At 33.8% G+C, this 19,061-nt stretch overlaps 1 protein-coding gene across 8 annotated transcripts in view; it reads left to right on the plus strand.

Annotated features, from left to right (window-relative positions):
- LOC6050741 (beta-arrestin-1) overlaps nucleotides 1-19,061 on the plus strand; it is a 176,028-nt gene that overhangs the window by 46,703 nt on the left and 110,264 nt on the right. Inside the window, exon 1 of one of the 8 annotated variants that reach the window (XM_038250151.1) lies at nucleotides 13,114-13,177. The exons of the other annotated variants lie outside the window; for them this stretch is intronic. The gene's annotated coding sequence lies outside the window, so the exon portion shown is untranslated. Of the gene's footprint in view, nucleotides 1-13,113; nucleotides 13,178-19,061 lie in introns of those variants that run through there. 8 annotated transcript variants of the gene reach the window in all.

The following is a 19,061-nucleotide window of genomic DNA, read 5'->3' on the forward strand; positions in this document are numbered from 1 at the left end:
CATAGATCATTTTTGCCCGCGTGTAAACACGTCAGCGATCTGCAGTTCTCACCAACACATAGAATGCTGGCGCGTCCCCGAGCAACAATCTAGAGAGAACATTATGTTCGCGCTCTGTCCCTCACCATTCATCAAGCGTCCATGGCGCGGTGGTAGCGTGTCGGATCAGCAACCTAGAAGTTGAAGGTTCAATCCTCGTTCTGTTAAGGTTTTTTTTTTCTGCAATACAATCAATCTGCCGTCGGTAATGTCGATAATTGTCGGTAACGGGCAAAAATGTCATACCCCTATATCGCAAAAAATGCATGAGGACAGTTTTCATGCAGATTCTGATATACTTTCATGCTGCCATGCATTAAAATCATGCGACCGCCGGTTGGGTGTAGAATTTTAGAATTTTAGAATTTTAGAATTTTAGAATTTTAGAATTTTAGAATTTTAGAATTTTAGAATTTTAGAATTTTAGAATTTTAGAATTTTAGAATTTTAAAATTTTAAAATTTTAAAATTTTAGAATTTTAGAATTTCAGAATTTTAGAATTTTAGAATTTTAGAATTTTAGAATTTTAGAATTTTAGAATTTTAGAATTTTAGAATTTTAGAATTTTAGAATTTTAGAATTTTAGAATTTTAGAATTTTAGAATTTTAGAATTTTAGAATTTTAAATTTTAGAATTTTAGAATTTTAGAATTTTAGAATTTTAGAATTTTAGAATTTTAGAATTTTAGAATTTTAGAATTTTAGAATTTTAGAATTTTAGAATTTTAGAATTTTAGAATTTTAGAATTTTAGAATTTTAGAATTTTAGAATTTTAGAATTTTAGAATTTTAGAATTTTAGAATTTTAGAATTTTAGAATTTTAGAATTTTAGAATTTTAGAATTTTAGAATTTTAGAATTTTAGAATTTTAGAATTTTAGAATTTTAGAATTTTAGAATTTTAGAATTTTAGAATTTTAGAATTTTAGAATTTTAGAATTTTAGAATTTTAGAATTTTAGAATTTTAGAATTTTAGAATTTTAGAATTTTAGAATTTTAGAATTTTAGAATTTTAGAATTTTAAATTTTAGAATTTTAGAATTTTAGAATTTTAGAATTTTAGAATTTTAGAATTTTAGAATTTTAGAATTTTAGAATTTTAGAATTTTAAATTTTAGAATTTTAGAATTTTAGAATTTTAGAATTTTAGAATTTTAGAATTTTAGAATTTTAGAATTTTAGAATTTTAGAATTTTAGAATTTTAGAATTTTAGAATTTTAGAATTTTAGAATTTTAGAATTTTAGAATTTTAGAATTTTAGAATTTTAAATTTTAGAATTTTAAATTTTAAATTTTAGAATTTTAGAATTTTAGAATTTTAGAATTTTAGAATTTTAGAATTTTAGAATTTTAGAATTTTAGAATTTTAGAATTTTAAATTTTAGAATTTTAGAATTTTAGAATTTTAAATTTTAGAATTTTAGAATTTTAGAATTTTAGAATTTTAGAATTTTAGAATTTTAGAATTTTAGAATTTTAGAATTTTAAATTTTAGAATTTTAGAATTTTAGAATTTTAGAATTTTAGAATTTTAGAATTTTAGAATTTTAGAATTTTAGAATTTTAGAATTTTAGAATTTTAGAATTTTAGAATTTTAGAATTTTAGAATTTTAGAATTTTAGAATTTTAGAATTTTAGAATTTTAGAATTTTAGAATTTTAGAATTTTAGAATTTTAGAATTTTAGAATTTTAGAATTTTAGAATTTTAGAATTTTAGAATTTTAGAATTTTAGAATTTTAGAATTTTAGAATTTTAGAATTTTAGAATTTTAGAATTTTAGAATTTTAGAATTTTAGAATTTTAGAATTTTAGAATTTTAGAATTTTAGAATTTTAGAATTTTAGAATTTTAGAATTTTAGAATTTTAGAATTTTAGAATTTTAGAATTTTAGAATTTTAGAATTTTAGAATTTTAGAATTTTAGAATTTTAGAATTTTAGAATTTTAGAATTTTAGAATTTTAGAATTTTAGAATTTTAGAATTGAAGAACTGCAGAACTGAAGAACTGCAGAACTGCAGAATTACAGAATTGCAGAATTGCAAAAGTCCAAAAGCGTGCCAATGCCACCTCCCGATAAGCTCCGGATATTTTTAGCAAACCCCCGTCCCGGGTGTGGCCAGACTGAAGTCATCCAACGCGGCGCGGGCTTGTGCGGTCGCGGATATATCATACTTTGCCCCTGATAAGCTATCAATATTCGGCCGTGGATAATGATAGTGTATGGCACACAGATAACCGCGGTGCTTTTTTCCTCTCTTTTTATTATTATTTGCGGGGTTGATAAAGCGGTTATACGGGGATTGATAGAGCGTGTTGTACCGAAATTATTTTCGTTGAACACGATAATTTTGGGTGACGCGATGAGTCAGCTAAATTTAAATGTTTTAGGGAATTTGCTGCCTTATCAAAACAGTTTTACATAACATAACATAACAGATTCGTCATGATGAATTTTAAGCTCAGTTTGCTTTATAATTGGAAATAGAACCAGTTATTCATTGCTGATTGCTCTAGTTTTAAGTGGATAAGGGAAAATCTCCACGGCGTCCCAAAATTAGTAGCAGCGTGTGTTGTGACCATGATGAAACGTTTGAACAGGTATTTGATGTTCGGTTTGAGGTACCACCTGGGCACCGGTCCGAAGATCCTGAATCTTGGGGATTTGTCCCTTCAGGATTCCTGGAACATTCGGACCCCCAGGTCGGTGTAACCTTGCCGAAATGATGTAAATCACAACACACACCATTCTGACTGTCACACACACACAAGGTCTACAATTGTGGGAAGGTCCCAAGGTTATCACTGATTCCAAAAATCCCGGCCCAGCACGCTGTGGTCAACTGCTGCTCGCCGGAGCTGATTGATGTGATTAAGATTGACGTTGATTCGCCAGCGCAGCAACGCGTGCTCTGTACCGTCCAGAGTCCGGAGCAAATTAATTTACGGTGCTGCGAATTGCGCGCCCACGAACGGGTTTCAGTTCGGGAAGGTCTCCATTTCACCGCGGATGGAATTCCTGGCGGCGGCAAGGTGGAGCAGGTAGCGTGGACTACCTGACTCAAATCAATAAAAGTGTTTCTAAAAATAACGAAATTAATTCGTTTCGAATCAAATCACGCAATAGCTTTGCATAATCCCGGTTCTGAGTCGTTCTCGCGAAGCGTGTGAAATGTGGGTGCGTTTTGTTTACCCGAAACGAATTGGATGCAGCTCGGCCGGATTGTTTTATTTTACTCCAAACCTTCCCCAGTTGGAGAATTGCTGATGGGAAGGGTGTTTGGGGACGATAAATCTTGTCTTGGCCTCTTGCGGCTTCCTTTCGTGAGTTGGATGCGTAACCGAAGCTGGCAAGTCGGTGAAGGAAAGGAAGTCCAGTTCCGGTGTTTTTGTGGTTGCAAGGTTTTCAGGGGAGATATTTGATACAATGAGGTGCAACGTTTGCAGGTTTTGAGGTTTATTTTTTGCAAGAGAAAACCAGGTTTTTTTCTGTTATTTTGTGACTTTAAATTGAAATTATTTAAAATGTCGATCCTAATCTAAAAGTAATACTCGTAAAGGTTCAAAAAGAGCATATCATTATTCAACCTGCAAACGCAATTAATTTCCTGTTATTTTTGTATCCAACAGAAATCACTTATTCTGTGAACAAGACTAAGGCTGAAGGTTGAACTATATATTAAGGAAATGCTAAACATAGGTAGAAACTTTCTTCTAACTGAGTTAATGGTTTCCCAAAAGGCTAATTCTTCTGTCTTAACCTGAAAATAGCTACTTAGCAACGTCGCACAAGAATTTTGGCAGAACTTGGATCTCTGCCTTCAGCAAACAGCCTCTTCTTCGAACAACGCAGAGGAGGTAGGACACGTTCCATTAAGGATAATTTTGCACTGTTGCGTGTTTCGAGCTTTTCTAATGGTACACGTGCCAGTTGACTAAAAGTTTCCGCGCTCGGAACATTCTGAATGCTATTTAACGATGAGAAGGTTACATTTTCAACCGAAGCATCATTCTAAAGCGGAAGAGAAAATTAAATTTCATTTTAGAAAGGGGCAAGGTCACCGCAAACTGCCACGTGGGAGTCGAGTGGAGGTCGGGGTGGTGGTCACCAATGATTGACTTGTATTTAATTAACAACGTGCTTTTTCCGAGCCAATCACGACGGATGCAGAGGTGAATTGTGACCCCCTCCCACCTCATCAAGCAGGACCTCATCAATCAATTTGAATCAGTTATTGGTGGGTGGGCACAAAATGTGGAGTGTATAAAAACAACTAGTTGAATGAGCAAGAACGAGTGCCATCGGATTAATGATGTAAATTGAAAGCTGTCCATTGTGAACCCCGGGAGGTAATGATTGGTAATAAACTCAATTTTCTATATTATGATTTTGAATGCGTAATTAGGTTTAGTATGGATTGAAGGCTGACTAATTTACATATTGAATAAAATTAGTACAATATCGTTGACAGATGAAACTGGATTGATTGATTTCATATCATGAAAGCGCGAATAGTGTGGCCTTGACGTAATAAAAATACAAAAATGCAAAAATACAAAAATACAAAAAACACAAAAAACACAAAAAAACACAAAAAAAAAACACAAAAAACACAAAAAAAAAACACTAAAAGCACAAAAAACACAAAGAACACAAAAACACACAAAAAACACAAAAAATATAAAATCACAAAAAAAAACACAAAAAAAAAACATTAAAAACCCAAAATCACAAAAAATACAAAAAATACAAAAACATAAAAACACAAAAACTCGAAAAAAACACTAAAAACTAAAAAAACACAGTATACAAAATACACAAAAACACAAAAAACACAAAAACACAAAAAAAAAAACACAAAAACAACAAAAAAACAACAAAAACACAAAAACACCTAAAAACACAAAAAAAAAACACAAAAAATATAAAAACACAAAACGCACAAAAAACACAAAAAACACAAAAACATCAAAAAACATAAAAAAAACCCAAAAACACAAAAAATACAAAAAACACAACAAAACATAAAAAAAAACATTATACATAAAATACACAAAATACACAAAAAACACAAAAAAAAAACACAAAAAAACACAAAAAAACAAAAAAACACTGAATACACAAACAACCCATAAACACACAAAAACACCAAAAAAAAAAACATAAAAATCCCAAAAACACAAAAAACACAAAAAAAAACTCAAAAAACACAAAAAACACAAAAAAAAACACAAAAAACACAAAAAACACAAAACCCGATTTAATCCCACCTGGGGTGAGATAGAGCCTTTCTTACAAAAGGAAGTTAACGGCAGTTGATTTTTTTTTTCAAAGAAATAGCAATATATAGAATGGTCCATTCATAATACAATTCGAAACTCAACCATATTTTTTCATATAACTGGAAAGCGCTGGTTTTTGCCCCATTTGCCATGGCCGGTTGTAAACTGTGCACACAAGCATTTTCGATTTTTTAAATCAGAACACATTGTTTTTGAGACAGAGAATTAGCTCACAATTTGCGATGTTCGTAATGTTTTCTGCATATCGCTAAATTGTTCGTATTCTCTGAGTGTTTTTTTGCACTTTTCAAAATATTAAAAATTAACGAGAAAACAAAATAATTCCGTCTTGCTCCAATGCGTTAAAGTGGTTACAAAATAACTGGCAGAAAGTGTTTCAACACCCGAGAATTTGCCGTGTTGTAAACAACGATGTAACGGTAAAGCCGCATAAATGTTCTTGAAAGTTTTGAAACGCCTACTGTAATTCACTAAACTGTCATTTAGGCGTTAGGCAAAATTGTGAGCTTTCAATAAGCAAGCATTTAGGCGTTTTTGGGATTGGGAAGCATACAACGACTGAGCGCTCGGTGGGACTTCACTACGACAAACGCAAACGTACCGAATAAACCACCTTGGCGCGCTGGTACGATGAACAAAAATACTAATACACAAAAAGGCTAGTACCGAAGCTAGAAAACCAAACCCGCGATGTGCGTTGTCACTGGCACATGGGAAGCTTGAACGCTTCCCAGAAATTCGTTCGCTCAGAGTTCGATCAGAGAATGAGCAAAACAAAAAGAAAGGCAAAAGAATGAGCATGAGGCTTCAGAACAGATAGCTGCTTGCGTCTAGTTTGCGTTAACTGAAGCTTAGCATAGAAAATAATGATAGGCGATGTGTGATGAACGAGCAATCGATAAAGCAACTTGCACTAAAAGGGGGTAATCTAGTATCAAAGCTCTATACGCGCCAGCATCACGCGCCAGCATTGCTCGCGTCTGCATGTGAAGCTCAACTTGACAACTTGTCGGCGAAGCGACGAAAATCGATCGTCCATAATTTTTTGCAGATTTTTCGAATGAATATTTCTCGAGAAATGATTTGGTAACGAAGCTTGATTTGGCGTCGGAGCCAAAAGCAAACACTATACCTTTCTTTAGTAAGAAAGGCAAAAATGGAAATTTTCTTAAATCTGAACGGTAAATCCAAATGAGGTCAAATTTGTTTCAGAACATCGAGTATGGTCTAGATTATGATGTGGAGAAAAAAAATTAGATAAAATGCCAAAGGAATAGTTTTGGCATTTGGTGAAAATTGGCTTTTACCTTTTTAGGGGTTTTTCCCCCTCACAGTGAATTAGTCCACAAGCTGTAAATCAAAAACCACATTACCGACATGGATGAAAATTTGGGAGGATGTAGGGCTGGAAAAATGCAATTTTTTGGACAAATAAACGATTTTAATACTTCAATTTTCGACCGAATTTTCATTTGAAAACCGCCTGATTTGGTGAAAACACACTCCGAGTCCCCATAAAAAATGGATAAATTCAAATTTGGTATGGAACTGGTTCAGGTTCAGCACATCCCCTTTCAAATGCGCCCAAGAGAGCTTAAATCCATAATGTGGGCTCTGAGAAACCCCTACCACAAAATTGAGCACTTTTTACCACACACGGACGTCACGCGTGCTCTACAGTAAATTAAGCGCCAAAATTCGGATATTGGAGGCAGACGAATTCTGTCACTGTCAATCGATCGGGCGTCGAAAATCGATCGTCCATGATTTTTTGCAGATTTTTCGAATGAATATTTCTCGAGAAATGATTTGGTAACGAAGCTTGATTTGGCGTCGGAGCCAAAAGCAAACACTATACCTTTCTTTAGTAAGAAAGGCAAAAACACAAAAAACACAAAAAACACAAAAAACACAAAAAACACAAAAAACACAAAAAACACAAAAAACACAAAAAACACAAAAACACAAAAACACAAAAACACAAAAACACAAAAACACAAAAACACAAAAACACAAAAACACAAAAACACAAAAACACAAAAACACAAAAACACAAAAACACAAAAACACAAAAACACAAAAAACACAAAAAACACAAAAAACACAAAAAAACACAAAAAAAAACTAAAAACACAAAAAACTTAAAAGACACAAAAAGCACAAAAACACAAAAAAAAACTAAAAAAAAAACACTAAATACACAAACAACCCAAGAAACACAAAAAAACACAAAAATCACAAAAAAAACAAAAAAGAAAAACGCAAAAAAAAACAATAATCACAAAAAATGCAAAAATACACACAAAAAAAAACAAAAACAAAAAAACACAGCATACACAGAATACACAAAATACACAAAAAAACACACAAAAAAACAAAAAAAAAAACACACAAAAAAACAAAAAAAAAACACAAAAAAAACACACACAAAAAACACAAAAAAATACAAAAAAAAAACAAAAAAAAAACACAAAAAACATAAAAATTACAACAAAAAAAACACAAAAAAAACAAAAAAAAAACGCAAAAAAAAAACAAAATACACAAACAACACACAAAAAACACAAAAAAACACACAAAATAACACAAAAAACACAAAGAACACCAAAAACATAAAAACCACAAAAAATAATCAAAAAGGATGAAAAACACAAAAAAATAAAAAAAAATTCAAAAATACAAATAAACACAAAAATTCATAAAACACAACAAAACACACAAACTACGACAATAAAACTAGAGAGCAATGACCTCTCAAACTTTGCTTCCTTCGGGATCGTTTGTTTTCTTCAGGGATCCCCGGACTGTCAGTTTTTTTCCGACCAGAAAGCTCACGCGGTCGGTGGCGCAGCAAATCCGGCCAGATAAAGTTGAGTTCTTCTGCTTTCCGCACGTCCCACGGTCAGTTCAGTTCCAGCAAAACTCATTGGCAGCTCTAGCTCTAGTATCTGTCTATATACCTATATGTCTAAAGTGTAGCTTTGGCAGCTTCCCGTCTCCGACTGTAATTTATCGTTTGCTCGTAAATTATGCCGGGCGCGCGCGTTGCTATATGCACTATCCTTTTGTTCGGCTTCTGGAACCAGTCGTCGTCGGTGCGGCACCCTGGCAACACTGTAATTCATCTGTCTCAAAAGCTGTGGAAGGATCCGGATCGCTGCATGCTTAAATTATTCAATTCACAGTTGGTCGAAGCGAGTTCTCCACTGTCAAGTTGCAAACCATTTAAAGCAGTGTAATCCGTGGAATTCGTACATCTACTTCTACGACGTTTAGCCGAATTGAATTTAAGTCAATTAGCTTACATTTTATTCTGGGTACGAAACGAGATGGATTCCCAGGAGCTAATGACTACGGAAAAAGACGATTCGTCATACTACATGTTTGCTTAGTTGCTAGAATCCGATATGGTTGTATCAACCGAATGACGAAGCTACTCCAGAGCTAGAATTCCGCTGCATCATTTTGCAGGGGGCAAGTGTCACAGCGAGTCGGTTGCTGCGATTGGCATGACTGGAATCTTTCGCGTTCCTAATGTAATTCGTCGGAATCCAGCAAACTGGTTCCGACAGATCCTCTTTACCACCGTCGGCCATCGAAACCCAATTAAATTCCTCGGTTGGAGCGTGTAATTAACCAAACGGTGCAGCAGCTACACACATCTGGGTTAATTATCGGGGCTTGCAAACGCCATTTTCGATTACCGCGAGAGTCCATATTGCAAACCCGAAAACTTTCCGCGCACGACTAATGCGAAATGTTCATTTATCGAGTGGAGGTGGTCCCGCGTGTGCGCTTTTCCACAGCCTGCGATAAATACACAATCAAAATGCACAATTTTAATCCCCATCGGGAAGCTGGCTGGCTGCAAGTGACATGCAGTGTAAATTTTGCGATGTTCAGAATGCGACCGGAAGTAGGGGAGGGGTGGGCTATTAATTATGCAGATCAGGCCAGGGTCCGGCCAGGTGGCCTAGTTCCATGTTCCGGTGCAGTTGATGATCTGCGGGATGTTCACGGGAAGCATTGGCAGGATAGGATTTATGCAGTTGCTGATTTCTGAACCGGTACATAATTCATTTGGGGCAGAAAGTAGATATTTGGTGGTTCTGATTTGCTTGTTTTGGGTGGAACAATCAACGCTGATTTGGAGAACATTAGACTTGTTGCACTTGATTGCGGAAATTTCATTGGAATTGATAAAAATTCAACTCAAACTAAAACAAACACAATGAAGTTTATTCTTTCATCTCTCACTAATGAAATTCCCTCACTGATGAAAAAGAAATGTTTTGAATGAAAGACAACTTTGCCAAACTCTCGAAAGAAAACATTGAAAACTATGTGCAACAGCACATGTTTAGTTTGGAATTAGTTTTGTTTTTAAATTTCGTGAGAAAGCGAAAATAATTAAAATGTGAGCAGTTCTCAGAATTATGATTGGGATTTAATGAAAAAGTTGGCAAGTTTTTTTAACAAAATTATTTCCAACTTGAGTATTTCCAGGAAAAAAATACGTTTTTAGATTCATAAAAAAACTGCACCGTTGCACATTAACCAGAGCTTTTTGCACCCGGATTTTTGTTGCACACATTTTTGTTTCTTCAAAACTACGATAACAATCGGTATAGTTTTTTTATTTATCCCCTAAAGTACTGAGAGTTGTTCACATACACATAAGTTTGACAATTTTGGAAAAGCAGACAACAACTTCCTTGGTTGCTGTGCATCCTGATCATAAACCGTTTTCTATTTGTTTGTAAGTACTACACAGTAAAAAAGTAATCTTTTATGTAAGCGAAAAAAAAATTGAAAATGTGTAATTATACCACTCTTCTCGTGTAATGTCACTTTGAGGTAAAATTTCATCATAAAAGAGGTAATATTTTACCTTCCAAAATTTATAATTTATAATATTTTTTTTACTGTGTATTTAGATTATTTTTTGAAATTTTCCTGCCTGAATTACTGTTTAAGGGGTTACATACATGTAAATCGGCAAAAATGTCAGAGGTTGGTTTGAGCACAAACTTAAACTTTTTTTTAAATCTGTTTTCAGGACATTAAAATATACATTTTCAACTATTTACAAAATAAATTTGAAGACATTTGGTTGTATCATTGCCGAGATACAGCTATATGAAGTTAGCATTTTCAAAAAGCTGGTGCCACGATATCTCAACACTGCTCTGACCAAATCGGCCCAAAATTTTGGTGAAGACTCGTTAAACCGGTCCTGTGTGCATGACGAAGGCCGATTTTCAAAAAGTTTATTTTGAAAAAAGATAAAAATATTTTTATGTTTTCCATATAAAAAATCGAAAGTTTTCGATTTTTGTATTTTTTTAAAATGCTAAATTTCAAAATCGGGCTTCGTCATGCACACGAGATATGTCTTGCGAGTCTGCACCCCAAATTTCAGCCAATTTGGTCCATCTCATCTCGAGATATCGTGGCACCCGTAAATCAACTCTGTGTTCAGAGAAAAACGCTCGCGAAATTTGACAGTTCGCTTTGCGCATGGCAAAATGTTCAGCTTAAATCGTATGTAACTTACTTAACCCTTTCGAGCCTGATGGGTCATATATGACCCAAATATCAAAATTTTCAAAACTAGCCTATAATTTTCGTATGGTCATAAGAATCATTTTCCCATCATTAACTAAAAAAATATTTTTTTGAAAATTCAGGCCTGAAAGGGTTAAATCATAAAATATCTTCATGAAACTTTCAGGAGTGATTGAAAATCATCTTTTAAGTTGGTTTAATAAATTTTCTGAAATATGAAATTTTGTGATTTTCTACATGTATGTAACCCCTTAAAAAAACTGTGGAAATAAATCGGGTCAGTCATTCAAACAAAGACAGTTCTGAGTAGCACTTACAATGTCACATTTTTTTGTGATTCTGAAATTTTTATTTTTTGTTTTGGATGAAACTTTGTATATTCATTCCCTATGTCAAAATAAGCAACATTGCATCATTAATTTTTCCGACAAGTCTCCATACAATTTTGAGGGCTGATCATACAAAATGGGTATATAAATTTGAGATATTCTGTATCTTGGGAAGGAATTTTCTGATCGATTTGATATCTTCCGCAAAGTTGTAGGTTATGATAAGGTCTTTTTCGGAAGAAATACGAACTAGCAATCGAATTGTACTTTACAATATTTTGATAAAATGTACCGTTATCAAGTTACACCTAAAAAAAATTTGAAAGAAAAGCTCATCAGAAAAAAAAATGTTGAAAGCCTGCAATTTTCTCTCTGTGTTTTGCAAATCGATTATGATTTATTAAAAAATATATATTTTGGAAAAAATAGAAATTTTAGTTTTTTTCAACTTCAGTTTTAAATGTTTTGTAAGTAAGTTTGAAGTGAAATTGAAAGTTTGGCCCTTTTTAAATGTGTACAATTTTTTTTCCAAAAAGTTAATAAGATTTCACAAATGTTTATTATTTTAACATTAAAAGTTGGGCATTGAATTTCTTGTTTCTTTTTATTTTATTTGATATTTTTCAGCAACGCGAGGTCCAATCTTCAATGTTTCTTAGGTAATTTAATTGAAAAATTTCTGAACTTTTCGAAAAAAATATTTTCAGAAATGTACAATCATGGACATTATCTCAAAAAATCGAAAAATGGGATTTTTTTTTTATTTAAATTAAGGCTGGTACAAATATTTTTAAAAGTTTTTGTCAACCCCTCCCCCTTCAAAATTGGCCCGAAAAATCAGGGGGCAAAAAATAAATATATTTACAATAAACTTCAAAATTTCAATGAAAATTCAAGTGCAACCAGCTGAAATCAAATTACATTCTCCTGCGTTTAAAATCATTTTTAGCATGTTTGGGTTTATTAAAAAATCTTAAGGTTTTTTGAAAATTTTCGATGCAAAATTTTTTTTTTCGATACAATTTTTGATTTTGTCAGATCTTAGATTTTTTGAAAACTAATGATTGCAAAACAACTGATCTAGTGTAAAATGCATCTTAAAACACTTTTTTCATTTAAATGTGAAGACTATGGCTTGTTATTTAAATTTTTATATTTTATTATTTCCCCCTTGAGGAACAAAAACTTTTTTAAATATTTGCATCGGCCTAAACTTGAAGTGACCATATCTTGAAAATGGTGCACTTTATTTAAAAAATCAGTAGGGTACTTTTTGATTAAAAATTTAATTTTACATTAAAAACATAAAAAAATTTATTTTTTATCTGAAATTTATATTTATTTCATAAAATCATAGGTCGGTGGCAATTTTTTTGTCCATACTTCTCTATGGCTCAAAAGTTGTGGTTTTTGTCCCCTAAAACAAATCAAAAAGTTTCAAAAATAAAAAAAATATTTTGGGAAATTGAATGTTTGTAAGAAAAGATAAATAAAAAATAGGCATTTCTTTCCGTGTGCTTATTTTTTCAGAATAGTTTCATCCTTCAAAAATAAGAGATTTTCGAATATTTACGCACTATTTTTGTAAGAACAGCTTCCAAAATTGTATTGAGACTTGTATGGGTGAACCAACGGCAGAAAATGGCTTCTTTGGTCGTAGGAAAGTTTGGTAAAAAAATAAAAAAATCGAAATTTTCTGATATTTTCTATCAAATTATTTAAAAAATATATATAATTATATCTAAATCATGAAATTATTGGAATTATCTTTTTTTAGACCTTTTAAATTGTTTGTATGAGTTTTATATGTTTTTTTTTGGATATAACTTCTACTTCTTAACCATCTATTTTCCTTTTTTCCAGGTACACATTGCATAACAAACTATCGTGCAGAACTATCATCACTACGCCCCAATCGCTTGACATTCCCAGGTAAAGCTTCGCTCAAAACACTACTGACTATTACGAAACCTGCGCTTCCTGCCTGCCCGTGGGCAGTTGGTCACATTTTTCCAGAGATATTACATCAACCATCGATTCCCACGTAAAGTTTCGCCTCCCTTCCCCGTGGGGGAATCTTCCAACCATAATTAACTCTAATAGCTCCAGCGCGAATCACAGCCTTTTCCGCGCGAATCGTGAACCCAGTTCACGAACGGCACTTTGGTTGGCTGACTTTTTCATTACGAACAGCGAGGACGCAGTTCACGTAATCGAATCCGGTGGAGGGAAGTATCCTTTTTGTGGAGTGCATCGACCGGTCGCCGTCGTGGGAGATAAAGAGGGAAATGGCCCTCGAATACTAAACAGCTGAAGGAGGCCTTCTGCAGACTGTTGTTGTTGGTGGTGGCGTAATCGGAAACGGTTCGCCAGGGAAATATCCCTTAAGTAATGCCCTCGGACCTCGGAAGAGCGGAGAAGGTCCCGCCGGAGGATAGTAGCAATGAATTGCTTTGAACTCCCTCAGGGTTGCTTAAGTGTTTGATAAAGAGAAAGCCTTCGTCACCGACTTTTATCATTATTTAAAAAAAAAATGTGACAAAATAGAGCGATTCCAGCTCAAATCAGAAATTTTTGCAGTACTCTTGTACCCGGCCCTCTCCGATTTCATAGAAACTTTGTAGACATGTTATCCTAGGCTTATATAAGCAATTTTTGTGTATATGGAGCCAATTGCACTCGAAAATGACATTTGAGAAGAGCGCAAGTGTTTTAATATTTTTGTATTTCGTGATTTAAAAATTACTAAGAATCTCAAAGCCAGCATCGTATCAAAAAGCGGCAAAAGACAAACTTGTTGGAAATTGCCAAACTTTTAAGAATTAAGATTCTGCAAAAAATACACTGAATAAAAAAAACACGTCATTTCTATGAGATTTTTCTTTTTTGAGGCTTTAAATTTTAAACTTTAAATTTTATACTGTCACGATTTTTTTCGCTCAAAGTTTTTGAGAAAATAGCCTGAAATGTTACAAAATGACTCACGAAAAATTACAAAACAACCTCTAAAAAAATACAAAAAAAAAATCATTCACTAAAACTGCTTTTCAAAAGCCGTCTAAACGTCAAAAAAGCGAAAAAAAGCTTAAAATCGATTGTATACTATAGAATAGATTGTATAACGCTTTTATGCTTTTTAACACTTTTCAAAAGTTATTAATATTTCTTTTTTTTGTGGCAATGTGAAGTTTAACATCAATTTCGAAAGCATACTTTCTATTCAGCCCGGACTCTGCGAGATCTGTATCTACAAAGTTGTCTTTTCGTCCGTTTTGCTCGTTTTATGCTATCCAATTGCTGGTGGTTTCCTTGGAATTCGGTACAAGGACCAATGCACCAAAGGCAGTGTTTCACTACCTTTATCTCTTTTACCTTGAATCTGCTTCAATATTTTACACAATTTATGATGGAATTAATATGGTTTCGTTGAGCTTGAGCTAAACACACTCGAAAAAATATACTTGTAGTAATTTTATAGCATCGAATAAACAATAGTTTTAATTCAACTTTTCAAGAACTCATCTTCTCTTCTTTTGTTCAATGTTTTCCCCCTCTATTCCTCTGCCCCTAAGCAGCAGCAGTGTAGAAATTATTAAAACAGTGAGTTTCCTAACGAGGTTTGTTGGCGGGCGTCCAAGCGGTGCTCATTTGTCTAGGAAAAATATTTATCTGCCACGCTCAGGTGAGACGAAGAAGGAGAAGCTGGGTGGGATGAGGCCGGACGTGGCACATGGAAATGAAAACTGTGTTAAAACTGAGTTTCCCTGGTTTTGCTGGTGGGCTGTGTTTTCCTTTTAACACACTGGCAACGGCTCAATGGTAGATTGGACCACGGGAATCTGGTGGAGGCTGGGGGCTTGCAATGTCGCTTGTTTCAATAGCATAATTTAACCCTTGGAGGACCATTGTAGATTTTGTTTTATGAATATGTATCTGTCTATTTTGAAATTTTTATAGCTGTTAGCGGATTGCATATTGGATTTTGCCAAGTAATATGATGATTTACAAAACAGGTTGCCTATGAATTGATAATTGGGTACAATACCTGGATCAAATCCTCACCTCACCAGGGACGAGAAAAGGGATTTTTAAGATCAACTCTTTTTTGGTGCCTTCGGCATGCCCAAAGAAGCCATTTTGTATCATTAGTTTGTCAATTTAATTTCTCATACAAATTGGGCAGCTGTCCATACAAAAATGCTGTATGAAAAATCAAAAATCTGTATCTTTTGAATGAATTTTTTGAATTTTTTTGCCAACTTTTCTGAAATTTCCAGGTTGTTAAAAATATCTTTGACCGAGTTTTAAATTTTTGAATCAATACTGTTTTTTTCAAAAAATCGAAATATCGGTCGCAAAAATTTTTCAACTTCATTTTTCGATGTAAAATCTAATTTGCAATCAAAAAGTACTTTAGTGAATTTTTGATGAAGTGCGCCGTTTTCAAGTTATAGCCATTTTTAGGTAACTTTTTTGAAAATAGTCGCAGTTTTTCATTTTTTAAAATTGGTGTCCATGTTTGCCCACCTTTAAAAAAAATTTTTTTGAATAGCTGAGAAAATATCTCAGCAACGAATGGTCCGATTTACAATGTTAAAATATGAAACAGTCGAGAAATTTTGCGATCTTTTCGAAAAAAATATTTTCAAAATTTTCAAATCAAGATTAACATTTAAAAAGAGCGTAATATTGAATGTTTAACCCTTTTTAAATGTTAGTCTTAATTTAAAATTTTTGTAAATATTGTTTTTGAAAGAATCACAACATTTCACGAATGTTTCATATTTTAACATTGTAAATCAGACCATTATTTGCTGAGATATTGACAATAGAAAGGGTGGGATTTTTGGGTGAGACTTAGATAATTTTCCTGTTTTTAAACCTTTGCATGGCAATATCTCAGCAACTTAGGGTCGTATCAACAAAGTTAAAAAAAAGCAAAATATAGAGATTTTTCTCAGCTTTTCAAAAATGGCTCTAACTTGAAAACGGAACACTCTATAAATATTTTACTGGAGTACTTTTTGAATTTGATTATACATCGAAAAATGAAGTTGGCAAATTTTTGGGACCAATATTTCGATTTTTAGAAAAAATGTCCCTTTAAACATATCAAAAAAGGGTTTTTTTTTGCAAATCAAGTTTTAGTGACAAAAAATTAAATTAAAAATCACCAAAATTTTGTTTACCTTGCATCATTTTTTTTCAGTGTAGTCCTTTTCCATACCTACAACATTGTTGAAGACACCAAATCGATTAAAAAATTCCATCAAATGATACAGATTTTTTTATTTTTATGCATAATTTTTGTATGGACAGCTGCCGAATTTGCATGAAAAATTATATAGACAAACTAATGATGCAAAACTATTTTTTAATAGTTTAATCAATACCAACAACTATGCCGAAGACACAAAATCGGTCAGAAAATGTCTTCCCAAGATAGATATTTTCGAATACATGTTTACATATTATTTTTGTATGGATACCTGGATACTACCAGTAAAATTAAAACAAAATTCTACCTTGTTTGCATGTAGATGGTTTGGGAGCAGAAAATGTAATAAAAGACGTGAATTGATTTACTTTAAAAAATCATAATTTGATTTCAATCAAACACAATCCCCTTCAGGGTTAGCCCGGTAGCCTGGCTCTAATGATTTTAGTAACTTTTGATGCCGGTAAAAAGTGGGTGAGGAGGGGAAAACTCGCCGTAAAAAACGCTGGTGGTTTTCCACTTTCTCTCTCGCGGGGATAATTTTCCTCTCTCACACCAACAACAACAACATAATGCACAAAACACATTTGCTCTCTCTCTTGAAAAGCCCGTCCTGTCCCTCGTTGTTGGGGGTGTGTGTCCAGTCTGGTGCTGTTTTGCGCTCTCGTTCACACTCTCTCTCACACTCACTCACTTTTTAGTAACATTTTCCTGTGCTGCGACAGTGCGGGCGGGTCGCCCCGTACCGTGGGGAGGGTGGAAAAGCTCCAAACGGAAGGCAACCTGCTGGCGCAATTTGGAATTCCTGTCACAGATAAAGTCAGTCGCGTGCTCGATACGGTCGCAAACAGGTGCCAGGATCAAGTCTTCTTTTTTTTTGGCTGGTCGGGTTGTGGTTGTATGTCGCGTCGAGTGTTTTTAAGGGTGGATGGGAGGGTTGATTGGGAACACGTGGAATTTACGTATGGAAGCTTAGTGTTTTAGTGCTGGCTAAGGGGATTGTGAAAATTTCAATCTGCTGCTACCACAGAGGCAGAGGCTTTGTGAATTTTGGGCATGCCGTAAACGCAAACAAGGATAAATGCTCATCAACGCTTCAACCACCCCTCCGGGTTGGAAAATGTTTGTGTGGCGTTTGGTGTGTGCTGCCTACATTTAGGAGTTGTTGTAGCGTTCCTCGAGTAGAGAGTGCCACTTCTCTGTTGTACATGGTAAGTGATTGTAATGCGAGGGTAATCGGACCTATTTTGAACAAATTCTGAACTGAACGTTTAAAATTCTTGAATCGGTCGAAAATCGGCGTCTCCACCCTTAAAAATTGTTCGGTTACTCTCTGGAAGCTAGAAAATGTTGTCATGTGCACTGGGGGAAAACTGTTTTCTTGCATCGTTGACACACATTACTACTCGGCAAATAGGTCAACAGAGCGCATCTATCCCCAAAGCAGAGGGGGTGGGGTTTGTGTGGAATTTACCCTCCAGAAATAATGGTTTTCCACTACGGACGATGAAAACAACTTTTTATTCCGGTTTATTCCAGTGATTTGGAATGAGCCTGGAGTGTGCCGGTTTTTTTTTCTACTTCTTTCAGATAAAATCTGTGCAATGATGCTGAATGGGGTTTATCCCGGAAGTTTACATTTCAGTTCATCCGATTTAAATGGAATGTTTGTGGGAATTTTGTGTTTCGAAGTCGAATTTTTTTTGCAATATGATAACTACAAATAAATTTCAAAAGGAAAGGTATGAAACCATACTGATTTTGACAAAGATGTGATCAGTGCCTCAAAAAGTTCTTATCTCAAATTTTTGATAATAAATAAAACGGAGAAGGCAATTCAATTCTTTTTTCAAGTTTTTTTTTCTCTCCCCTTCAATTTTTACCGAATAAACCAGGGGCCAAACAACTATTATTGTAAATATTTTTTAAAGAAAAATACATGAAAGATTTAGAATACCGTAAACCGGAGTGACATTGATTTTTTTTTCAATTTATTTTTGTTTGTCTTAAAATTACTCTTTTTTAAACTTGTAAACATGTTAACAAAGCTTATAAGCTTTTTAACGAAATCGAAATTTTGCTAAAAATTCGATTAGTGCGCTGACCACGGGGACGCGCTGTCTTGTTTTTGCATGCTTATTTTCATTTTTTTTTGTGTCGCTGTTTGTGTGCATGGGGTGATATGTCATTATAATTGAATAATGACATCATAAGTGCAGTGCTTCAGGGAACGCGTAGTCCTGTTTTTTCGCGATAATTTTCGTCGTAAATGATCGTAAAAAAATATTCCAACTGGCAGTTTTAGTATTAACTCATCAAACTATCGATCTCATGAAGAGTAAAGCGTCAATTGTTTACTATTTTTGAAATTTGCTCGCGTTATCTAAATTGTAAAAACAGTAAAAATATACTGATAAGTCCAGCCCATAGCACTACTGCTCGGCTGGCACGCGTTCGATAAAAAAAAACTTTTTAAATAATCAATTATCTATCTTTCCGCAGCCGGCTGCCTAAGATTTAAAATTTTCAACCGATAAACAAAATGCTCATGGTCACATCATTGCCACTCGTGAATCCTGACCTCATACCCATCTACTA

Source organism: Culex quinquefasciatus, chromosome 2, assembly GCF_015732765.1.
Source record: "Culex quinquefasciatus strain JHB chromosome 2, VPISU_Cqui_1.0_pri_paternal, whole genome shotgun sequence".
Lineage (NCBI taxonomy): Eukaryota > Metazoa > Arthropoda > Insecta > Diptera > Culicidae > Culex > Culex quinquefasciatus.